Below are 11,040 nucleotides of genomic sequence, written 5' to 3' on the forward strand. Positions count from 1 at the left end.
AGACAGTGCCGCGGGAGACCGCTCCCGGAGCCGGTTTGGGTGCACCCGGCGGGCAGGGGCGCGCTGGCCAGGCCCCGAGCGCTCAGGAGTGTTGGCAGGGGCGGGAAGACCAGTCCACGCTGAGTCACTCCAGACCTCTTCGTTAGTATCGAGAGCTCAGTGCAGGGTTAGGTCTGCCTTTGTGGGTAATGTTCCAGCCGAGCGCGAGAGAAGCAGAACAGCGGGGAGGTAGGCACTTCAGTGTGTTTGGTTTTAGAGTAATTGCTTAAAACGGTGTTTCCCAAGGTTGTGTGGTGGATCGCTGTCCCTGAGATTCTCTGTGCAATGAGAGCTTGCCTCCCACGGTCGGATGGAGGAGCGCTGCTCCCTCCACCCTCCCCACGGAGACGCACACAGCACGGGAGCCTGCGGACCTGCTGCCAGTCCTTGCGGGGGAGGAGGCTCTGTCCATCTGGCACCCACCGCCGTCCCCAGGGACCACACGACAGATTGACGGTGGCTGAGTTAGTGGGCCCTCTTGGCAGCCCTGGCCTCGGAAGGCTGCAGGCAGCTTTGTAAAACTTTTTGAAGACTCTGATGGTTGTAATAGCGAGCAACACTAGATCAGTTGTGTCTGAAGAAGTGGAGATTTGGTCAGAGTCTATTGAGAGGGTGAACTATTGAGAAGTTTGGTTCACGATGGCTCCTGAGTATGTCAGTTGGGTAAAAGCCGTCAGGGGAAGGTTCTAGGGCGTCCTGCTTTATTCTGTTCTTGTAACCAGTCAGGGGGCCGGCGGTATCCGCGGCTCCGAGTAGGAGACGGGCAGCAGTGGAGGGAGGCAGGTAGCCCAGGTGCCTCGTTGCAGCGCTCACGTCTCCCCCTGGTAAGGCCCCGGCGGAAGATGGTCCGGTGCCGGAGTAGAGCCTGCGGGGGGCTGCGGGTGGGGGGGGGGGGGGTCTAGCTGCGAGAGCACTCTCTCTTGGTGGCGTTCGTAAGTCACAGTTACGCCCTTGAACTGGATGCCACGTGCTCAACTAATGTGTCTTTAGCAATAAGCTAATGTTAAATTTATAGGCTATGGTTATTAAAATACTTTTTAAACCAACATTTCCCGGAAACATGCAACTACAAGGGTTATTTCTGACTTGTGGGGCCATCGGCGAGCCGAAGACACACCCTGTTTCTGTTTGAACTGCGTTTATTTCTCCTTCCATGTAAGCATGTCATTTAAAGGACTCATTCTGCTTCAGTTTACTGGACTTTCATTAAGAAATATGAAAATATGCATATATAAAATTTTATATCTGATCAGGAAGCCACCATGGAATGAGATAGCATATTAACTAGGCCCTTATATTTGTACTATCTCTATCTCTCCAGGTTTATCAACAAAATGAGAGGTTATGCTAAAATTTGTTTTAATTCGGGGAATACCCTCTTTGTATATTTATTCCATACAGGTGATCTTGCTCTGTATTCATATAAGTGTATCTATTGTAAATGCTCTATTATTTAAATCTCGACCTGATTTTAGTAAAGGCATTTGCGAGTACACGTGTGCAGACCTCACATGCGGCAGACCCCCCGGGTGAGGGTGTGTGCCCCTGTGCTTAAACCCGACCAGGTGTCTGACAGGTTCCGCAGGGCCGCAGAGGCAGCGCCCAGTTCCCGGCTGGAGCTGCTGGTCGGTACTTGGGTAAACGGTGCCGCACTGACGTGCTTACGTAAAGTTACGTGAACCATTAAGCAAACCCTTTGAGAAGCTGCTGCTGTATTCAGCATGGTTTCAAAAACATGAGAGAAAGTGGTCATCTGGTGGGCCAGCACCCGAACTGTAATTCAGGGAAAGGGTCCCGTAACTCAGAAGTCACCCTCGTTGTAAACTCACTTCCAAAGCGTGTGTTAAAGTGAATCTCTCTCTAAAATCTGAAGACTAAATGCTTCCGAGACTTGCAGGGTTCATGACGCCCTTATGTGCTTCCGTTCGAAGTCTTCTGTTCCTCAGTGCAAACAGATGAACTAGGCCAGGGGTGTGACACTCCCTGGGGGAGTCACTGGGGGCCGCATCACCCTCAAAAGGCCAAATGTAATGCTGCAACTGTGTACATGTCACTACTCCTTAACAGTTAAGTGAGAGCTCGGTGCTGCCACCGGGTAGAAACAAGGTGCGGGGCCGGATAAAACAAGGTGGCGGGTTCGATTCGGCCCACGGGCCTTGTGTTTGCCACCTGTGAACGAGACCACTCTGCAATCACGGGGGAGAATAAAGGGACTTTGGAACCATAAAATATCTTCGGCTAAGAATTGCAAAGCTTTTGGCGAATGTTAATTAACTGTACCTCCTACCAGTCCTTTGAGTAGTCACAGTACTTACATCATAATACCCATTTTATGGGGGAATAAAACCAAAGGAACAACTGAAAGTAAACAGAGCCAGCACGTAGCTTCGCCGGCTGTAAATATTTTCACAGATGCATGGAATGCAACTGTACTTACATAATACACTGAGTTCCAAGTTTCCGCTGCTTTTGGCATAATGTGCTTTTATGTTGGAAAAGTGCCAGAGGTTTAAGAGCGCCTCTGGCATCCATCAGTAGAAATTTTGGGACCTTGAAGATAAATTATGTGCCAGAATGCCGAGTGGCCCAAGGAGTCTCACATGAGAATCGGGTGGGAGATGCGGGCAGGATCAAGGGTGCAATGCCGTGTGGAGGGGGAGCCAGGTGCAAGAAGACAAGTACTGTGCATTCATACTAGTTAAATACCAAAAGGGGCACCATTAATTATCGGTGTCAGCCATGGGGTGGTGGTTACTCTTGTGTGGCAGCGTGACCAGGAGGGAATAGAGCTGGGTGCGGAGGGTGGGGGCGCGGCGTGGGTCCTGTCGGGCTGCTCTTTGGTCCATCGGTGTCCTGGGTATTGAGTCGGGGTCTCTGGGGGAAGCCCACGACGCTCTGTGCTCACGAGGTGTGCGGTTGTCTCCGTGTATACGGCGGCGACTGAGGTGGTTTAAATTAGCAGCCATCACTACCTACAAAATAAGTCATAAGCAAGGATGCAAAATGGTAACTGTAATAATAAGATAACAAATAGTATGAATAGCACAATAATTAATAAATGATACAAGGATAAACTGTTGTGCGTACTCATAACTCTGAACTTAGTTTCGCCCACTCCTGTGTTGTGTGAGCCTCACTGAGATAAGTGCTGTGGAAGCAGGAAACTGCACATAGGGAAAGAATCCCGACTGCCCCTTTAAACTACTCGTAGGGAACTAATTCCTGTGCATGCATTTATTGCACCAAAAAAAGAAAAATAGAGTAAATGTGATTTGAATTTTTCCCTCCAACTCTGGGAGTGTTTTGTAACATTTGCCTGCAGATGTCTGGGCACAAACGCAGGGGTTTGGGCGTTTGGTAGTGTACTCAAGATGCACTTTGCTGTTTCAGGCTCCTGCTGACACGTGCCCGTGCTGCGGACTGGACATTTGTGTGCCCACCCACACCCGTGTGTGGGAGTGCTAACCCCCAGTGTGACGGTACTTGGAGATGGGCCCTTGGGAGATAGTTAGGGTTCCGTGAGGTCACGAGGGTGCGGCCCTCACGCAGGGATCGGGGCCTGATGGGAAGCGGGGGAGGGGGACGGAGAGCCTTTCTCTCTCTTCCTTGTGAAGACACAGCAGGGAGAGGCCACGCACACGTCAGGCTGGGCCCCCGCCTGCAGACGGCCCCGCTGCCGCAAGGGCTTCTGGTCTCGGGCCTCCGCCCCCCACAGGTGTGGGCAGGAAACAGCCGCTGGTTGGGCCTCCGGTCTGTAGGGTGTTGTCAGGCAGCTCGAGCTGCCTGAGACACATTTTACTAAAAGTTTAATGGAAACACTCGTTAATGAACGGGTCAGAGACAGGAGGCTGAAAAGCGAATTAAGTTTTTCTGGGGGCGGTGCACGGAGTTCATGGAAAGACTTTGCATCCAGCATGGAGACCGTACGTGGGGCCCGAGGCAGTTTACTGGCTCTGGGGGGACAGCGGCGTCCTGGGCTGCCCCCAGCGTGGCCAGAGCTGCACCGTGGAACGTGCTGGGGGTGTCGCTGAGCGCCCTCGGAGCCTGAATCCCGGCGCCCCAGCCAGGGTAGCCACGGCCTGTCCGTGTCGCTGAGACCCCTAGGCACTGCCTGCGCCGTTGGAGACTCAGGGGCCTCCCTGGGGCCAGACCACAGGGGGCTTGGCAGGTGGTGACAGGCGTTACCTTACTTTTTCATGTTTCCTAAGATTTCTTTCTTGTACATTCTTGAAGGAGCTTGGTGAGTGCACACCCATATGGTGTCCTTACACAGGAACTAAAGAGGATGAGCAAGCCAGGGTTCGAGCATCTTTCGGACTTTCTTCTGTGTTTCGCTCTACCGATCCCACGTTTCCTGAGGCTCATTGCGCTTGCATCCCCAAGGACGGGCCGCCCCAGTGCCACGTCGTTTTCTCCACGCGCCACGGCACGAGAGGCTGGTTTCACGCTCCGTTTCCACACAACCCGCGTGTTGCTGTGAGAGCTCCTTACAGCGGTCGACTGCGCTCCCCTAGCGTTCGAAAACTTGGGGATTTTGAAGCTAATTGAATCTATACTCAAAAAATACTATTTTGAGTAATACACCTATCAAAACTAAAATAGTCTCAAGTCGTGCATATACAATGCACGTATAACAGAGGAACACAGGCACGTTTGCTGTGCTCCTCTCACCGGCACTCAGACCCACACTCTGTGAACATGGGCTGGCCCCTCGCTCAGGGCGTGAGGAGGCCGCTGCCCAGCCTCCCCGGGGTGGGAGGGACTGCTGCTCGGGGCCTTGGGCCTGGCCCCAGAGGCCCGGGCAGGCCTGGCGGAGATCCTGGCTGCGCTCTCTCCCCTTCCTCTCCCCGCGCCGCCGCCGCCTCCTCCTGAGACGGGGGAGAACCTGGGTCACTCCTGCCAGGCCTTGCCTCTGGCTGGCTTCGGCGTGACCTCTCTGCCGCAGGCACTCTGATCGTGTGGGGCTGCTGCCGGGCACCTGCCGGGCACCTGGCGGGCGTCTGCCCTCCACGAGGTTTGGGGCTCAGATTCCAGACTCTCCATAGGTTGTGTGCTTCTGGCCCGAACGCACCCCCGTCACACTCAGAACTGCCCAGACCTGCTGCTGGGTGTCGGGGTCACCCTTCGGGAAGACGGGGCCCGGGAGAAGCGCCGGACCCAGACTCGGGTGTCTGTGCGCCTCTTACCCCGCGGCGCCCATCGCCGGCAAGTCTCCTGTCGATGAGGACAGGGCGGCTGCAGTGGGTGGGCCGCTTCCTTCACGTCCAGGCCCACGGGGAGCGCCGCGTGCACAGGGGCGTACTGTGAGGCGGGTCCCCGTCCTCTCTGCCGACGCCCTTCAGCCCATCACCCTCGGCTGGTGGCTCTTTCATTTGCTACTTGAGTGGCAGGAAGTTTGCCACGAAGCCACATTTTGATCTGGGGCACCTACGGGCACTCCACGGAGGCCTGCCCTACCAACGAGGTGCTGCCCTTCTCCCAGCTACCGGAGGCCCCCCCTGATTTGCTTGAGGAGGTGACTTTGGCGGCCATGGAGGAGGCGCGGAAGCTCCGGGGACTGACGGGGGTCCCAGGGGCACCAGCACCGGGAGCGCTGTGGGTTCCTCCGCCAGAAAGGGGTGGCGATGCCTGTGCCCGGTGGCCCTGGGGCCCCCTGGGCTGAGTGGACGCTGCCGTGCCGGGGACGGAAGCGTGCTTCTCTAGCAGAACTGTCCGAGTGGACGGCAGGCTCTTTCGGAGAGTTGTTCCTTGACGGACGCGTACATGGCTCTCTGGAGACGCGGGTGGCCCCGGGTGCTCGGGTGCCGGTTGGGTCTGAGGCCGTTTGCAGCTGCAAAGGAGCAGCAAGACCCCAGGCCATGGTGATGCTGCCGCCAGGCGGTGTCCAGGACACTGCGATGCCCCCAGGCGTCCTGGGAGCAGGCGACCCCCACCGGCCCAGGGCCCCGGGTTTGGGTGCTGCCCTCGGTGCTCCAGCTGCTCTGCTGTGTCGCCGGGAGGGCTGTGTTGACCGGCTGTCACCCCACCTCTCACTGAAGAGAGGAGACAAAAACCTCCGGGGGAAAGCCTCGTCGGGTTGGGTGGCTTCGTTTTCAGTTACCAGTACGGGAACTGTGCAACGTGAACGGGGTGCTGGCCGTGTCCGAGCCTCCCCCGGTGCTCCCCGGCCCGCCCGAGAGGCTGGTCGGCACCGTCCTCCCAGTTTACAGCGCGCTGTTGCTGATGGCGATGTAAGAGACGCCCGAATCCGGGAGAATCTTCACCACTTTCTTCAAATTGAAATGACGATAATTACTGGGAAGCAAAATCTCAACAGACTGAGGAATGCTCCAGAGGACGGCCGTTCCCTGCCTCATTTTATACGTTAGAACCAACAGGGAAGACGCACGGGGTCGCTTGACTCCCCTTGGTGATCCGTCCAGGTGGTGGAAAAAAAATGAAGGTGGCGGCGGGTAAATGGACGCATGCGTCCTTTGCGATTGTGGGGACAGGATAGTTTGCAGCCAACAACCACCCCGATAATGGTGACACTGAGGGCCGGCGGCCTCAGCTCTGGTGCTGTGCTTATGACGCAGTTGTGCCCCGAGGGGTCTGGGAAACGGCCCAGTGCCCTGACCTGCAGGGGGATGTCACCCTCGGTGCAAAGAGACGACAGACAGACTCGGTCGAGGCAGAGACTGTCCTTTGTCAAGAAAGATGCTGTCCCAGGACGGGACTGCCCGCCACGGCTCCCTCTTACCCAGAGCGCTCTCACCTTCCTGGGTGGTCTCCTTCGGTCTCTGAGATTGTGCGGCCACCACGCAGGACGGCCCCCCCCTGCCCCCCCGGGCGTGTCAGGTTCTGCGAGTGGCCCCTTCTCTCCCACACTGGTAAGTGCAGAGCTGGGAGCCCCAGCCCCACAGGGCTCAGCCAGAACCCACTTCCACTTGGTGCCCTGAGGCACAGGCGGTGATGTCCCAGACCCAGTTCTGTTGTGACTTTTAGGGTGTAGGTCAGGCTGCGCACGTGGGAACAGTGAAGAGTAACGTTTGGGAAGAAGAAGCCCCAGCTCCCGTGGGAAGGCCTGGGCTGTCCTTGTACCCCTAGCTGCCTTCCAGCCGCCCCTGCCTCACAGGCCTCAGGGTCTGTGGACCGTCACTGTCAGACTGCCCTGTATCGGGGGAGTGACTGATGAAACTGGCCTTAAGGCCTGGAGGGGGGGCGGGGGCATGCATTAGATGAACGGAGTCACGCCCACTCCCGCTCCGCCAGCCTTCCTGAAGGCGGTCCTCTTTCTCCCTAGTGGCAGAAAGGGACTTTCCCGTTGTCCTTGAAGAAATACTTAAATTCCATCCTCTTCTGCCACTTGGCCATGGAGGAAGCCTTGTGTTGTTAGTGGGACCCCCACTGGGCATGATGGGGATTGGGGTCTGCATCTCAGTTAGTCCGGAGACAGGATGGCCTCCCAGCTCTTGGTGTCTGCTGCCTTGAACTCGGTTACCCGTTGCCGATTGGGATCCTGTCACTTTCGACCCCTGGAGCCTGCATGGGCCGCCCACCCCTCCCAAAGAGCTGGGGATTGTCAGAAGTGACTTCCACGCCCTTGGGGGCGTGGCACACGCAACAGCGAACTTGACCTTCAGTTGGGTTTTCTCTTTCCCATCTCCCTGCTTCTCTCATTCTCCCCTCCTTCCCTCCCTCCCTCCATATCACGACCACAGATATTTATATTTTTCATTATTATTAGCTTAGTATTTGCTATTTTGAGATAAAATAGCTCCCCGAGCCCTGCTGGCGTTCTCCCCATTGTCTGTTCACTCGCCCCCTCCGCCTCCGGCCAGACAGAGCCCGGACTTCGTCCGTGCATCTCCCCTCCCCTGCCCTGCAGAGGCAGCCTGCTGTCCTCCCTGCCCCGAGAGCCGTGGGGCTTCGGGTCACGCCGGCCACCGCAGGCCCCACTTTCCTTGCCAGCAGTGGTTTTAAAGCAGTAGTTCTCAACCTTTTTCATCTCATGGCACACATGCACTAATTATTAAATTTTTTGGTGCGCGCACACACACACATATTTGCCCATCTGACAAGAAATAGGTATAATTTTGCTTGATTTACCAAAAAAAATTGTAATTTCCTTTTTGCTATAACGTGACTTTTTACAGAATCAGGTGCCTGTACTTATATATAAGGATTTCTGATACCAAGAATTAACCAATCAGATGCAACTGCATTATGTGGGCCAATATGATGCAGCTCTATCACGTGACCTCTGTACTTAGGGTTCAAGACATGGCATTCCCATCGGACGGATATTGTCGTGCTGGCTGTTGTCATTTTTTTTGTTTGTCAGTCTAAGGGAAATGAGACCACTGCCCCTCACTACACAGTCAGGGTTGCGCATTTTAAAAATGTTCGTGGCACACCAGCTGAGAATCGCTGATATAAAGCACCAGCCCATGAAACGCAGGGAGCCTGCTCGGGTTTCTGGGCCAGGCGCCGCCACCGCTGGGAAGAGCCTGTGTTTCCCTGAGCATCGCGGTGCCTGGCGGTGGGGGTGGGGGCTGCGGTGGGTGTGCTGGGCTCCCGGGGGTTGCAGCCCGAGGTGCCAGTTAACCCCCTGCAACAGGCAGAGCAGGGAGGTGACAGGGGCCTGGCCCTCGATGACACGCCGGAGCCTCTGGGCTCGCGAGTCCTGCAGTCACCGTGCTTCGGGACGCTCTGTTGTTTGCAGCAATAACGTTGCTTTTATTTAAACCAATTTGGGTTGCGTTCTGGTCCCTGGAGAGGAAGAGCCGCCTGGTTCCGTAAGCGGTGCGGGGCTGCGTTCTCGTGGGCAGTGCGCGCAGCCACCACTCCCCCCGCGCTGCTGGGCCCCTCACCCGCCTGTCGGGAGGGCTGCGTCACGAGCTGATAACAGTGAACGTTTACTGAGCCCTTACTAACACTGGCCTGTGCTGAACGCTTGGCATGCTTTAGTTATTTAGTGGGCCCGCAAAGGCTGGAACGGTGTGTGGCTTCTGGTCCATGAAGGAAGGTACTTTTCCCTCCTTCCTTTCCTGTCCTTTAATGTATTTGGTGCCATGGGGAGAGTAAACGTGTGACACGGTCTTGTTTTTAACAGTTAATAATGTAGTTAGCAGGGAGCTGGTTTGGGAGCTGGTTTGTGCTTCGTGTTTACACGAAGTCACAGTGAGTGATATTAGAAAAACTCCAGTAACTGGGCTGTGACAACAAACTGGACCGTCCTTGGAGGGGGACAGGAAATAAGGGTGGGGAGCAGGGGACTTCGTCTCGGAAGGTCTTGAGAGAGGGGGAGTGCATGGGGCCTGATAGCATACGGACTAGGCGCCGTTGGGCATTAGCGACTCGGGGGACAGGATGCCAGTATTTAAAGAAGATTAGTCTGGGCGAAGAGACAGACTGAAGTTGCATCGGTTGACCAGGAAGCCATTGCCGTATAATCCAGGCAGAAGGTGAAAAGGTCTAAATTAAATTCAGTCAACTTCCATTTCTTCAGATCTCAAAGAGCAGAAGACCCAAATCAAAAAATTCACTTTGCATTTTAGTGCAAGGGCTCTCTACACTCATGACAATTACCCGAGAGGCTGGGACACTCGAGTGACTTCTAGATCACAGGGACGGGTCAGCGTATTTCAGTCCTATTTGGAAGCTACTTATATTTTTTTAAAAAGTCCTATTATATAACATTTTAAAACTCATTTATTATATACAGGGCTTAGCAGTTGATTATTAAAACAGGAGCTTCCCATTCCCTATTGTCCTGGATAAATGGGGAGTGTTTAGAAATGGGATGGTCTCTGCATTTGCCAATTTCGAAAACTTACTGATAACTTACAGAACATTTTCATACCTTTTAAAGAGTTTTTTTTTTCTTTCTGGATTTAATTAGTGGATGTGGCTATAAATACTCTTTATTTCCTTCTGGTTAGTGGAAAGTAGAATTGTGGAGAGAAAATGCCCAGAAAAAGCTACCTGGCTATTGTGTCAGATAACAGTGAGTGGTTTAAAAGGCCAGGTGCAACATCACGGACCAGAATGCCCAAAAAGAAATCGGGGAGAGGTAATGATGTGCAACTGAGTGGAGGGGACCAGGACCGAGGCTGGGCAGCTCCCTGCAAGTGTCAACATAAAACCTCAAATGAGAACGGGGTCAGAAACGGAATTGTCCCTGAGGACCTCAGTTTCGGGAAACAAATCACAAGAGGCCGAGATGTTGTCACGAAAGGTTACTTTCCTACCCTATCATCATATGTTTTTTTAAGATTGACTTATTTTTAGAGAGAAAGGAAGGGAGAGAGAGAGGGAGAGAAACATCAATGTGTCATGCGTCCCCAACTGGGGACCTGGCCTGCAACCCTGGCATGTGCCCTGACGGGAATTGAACTGGTGACCCTTTGGTTAGCAGGCCCGTGCTCAATCCACTGAGCTATATCAGCCAGGGCTTTCATATTTTTTATTGTATTTTTATTGTCTTGGATGTACAAAACAGCTGATGGAAACCAGGCAAAATATAATATAAGTCTGATTTCAGCATTTTGAACATTGTAAACCCTAAAATAAAGATCTGTTAAAACATCAGAGTTCCCTCGCCCATGCCACTGTAAACAGGATTTTAAAAATCATACAGAATAAAAAAAAAAAAACCCACGTTAATAGAAAACCAGGTACATCCTCCCCTCCCCAACTTCTTACGTCTTTCATAAGCAACTGTGTTAGACCGCCCCCGCCCTCTGAGTCCCAGACGTTGAGCGTGAGGTCCTCAGATTACTGAGATGCACATCAAGGCGAGCGCCGCTGCCAGAGACTCGCGCTGGGCTGTCTTTGGGAATCCATCAGCCCTGAGTGTCGACGGCGTGACGTTTACATTTTCATCATTTTTGGAAGATGATATCCCATGGACCCACCCAGTTTTGGCCAATTCTGTAAATATTTATCAAGGGGCTTCCGCTTGCGACAAGTAAGACAGACACCGCCCTTCTAATGGGGGAGACTGCTGACCAAGAGCCC

This window comes from Phyllostomus discolor, chromosome 15 (genome assembly GCF_004126475.2).
Source record: "Phyllostomus discolor isolate MPI-MPIP mPhyDis1 chromosome 15, mPhyDis1.pri.v3, whole genome shotgun sequence".
NCBI classification, from domain to species: domain Eukaryota; kingdom Metazoa; phylum Chordata; class Mammalia; order Chiroptera; family Phyllostomidae; genus Phyllostomus; species Phyllostomus discolor.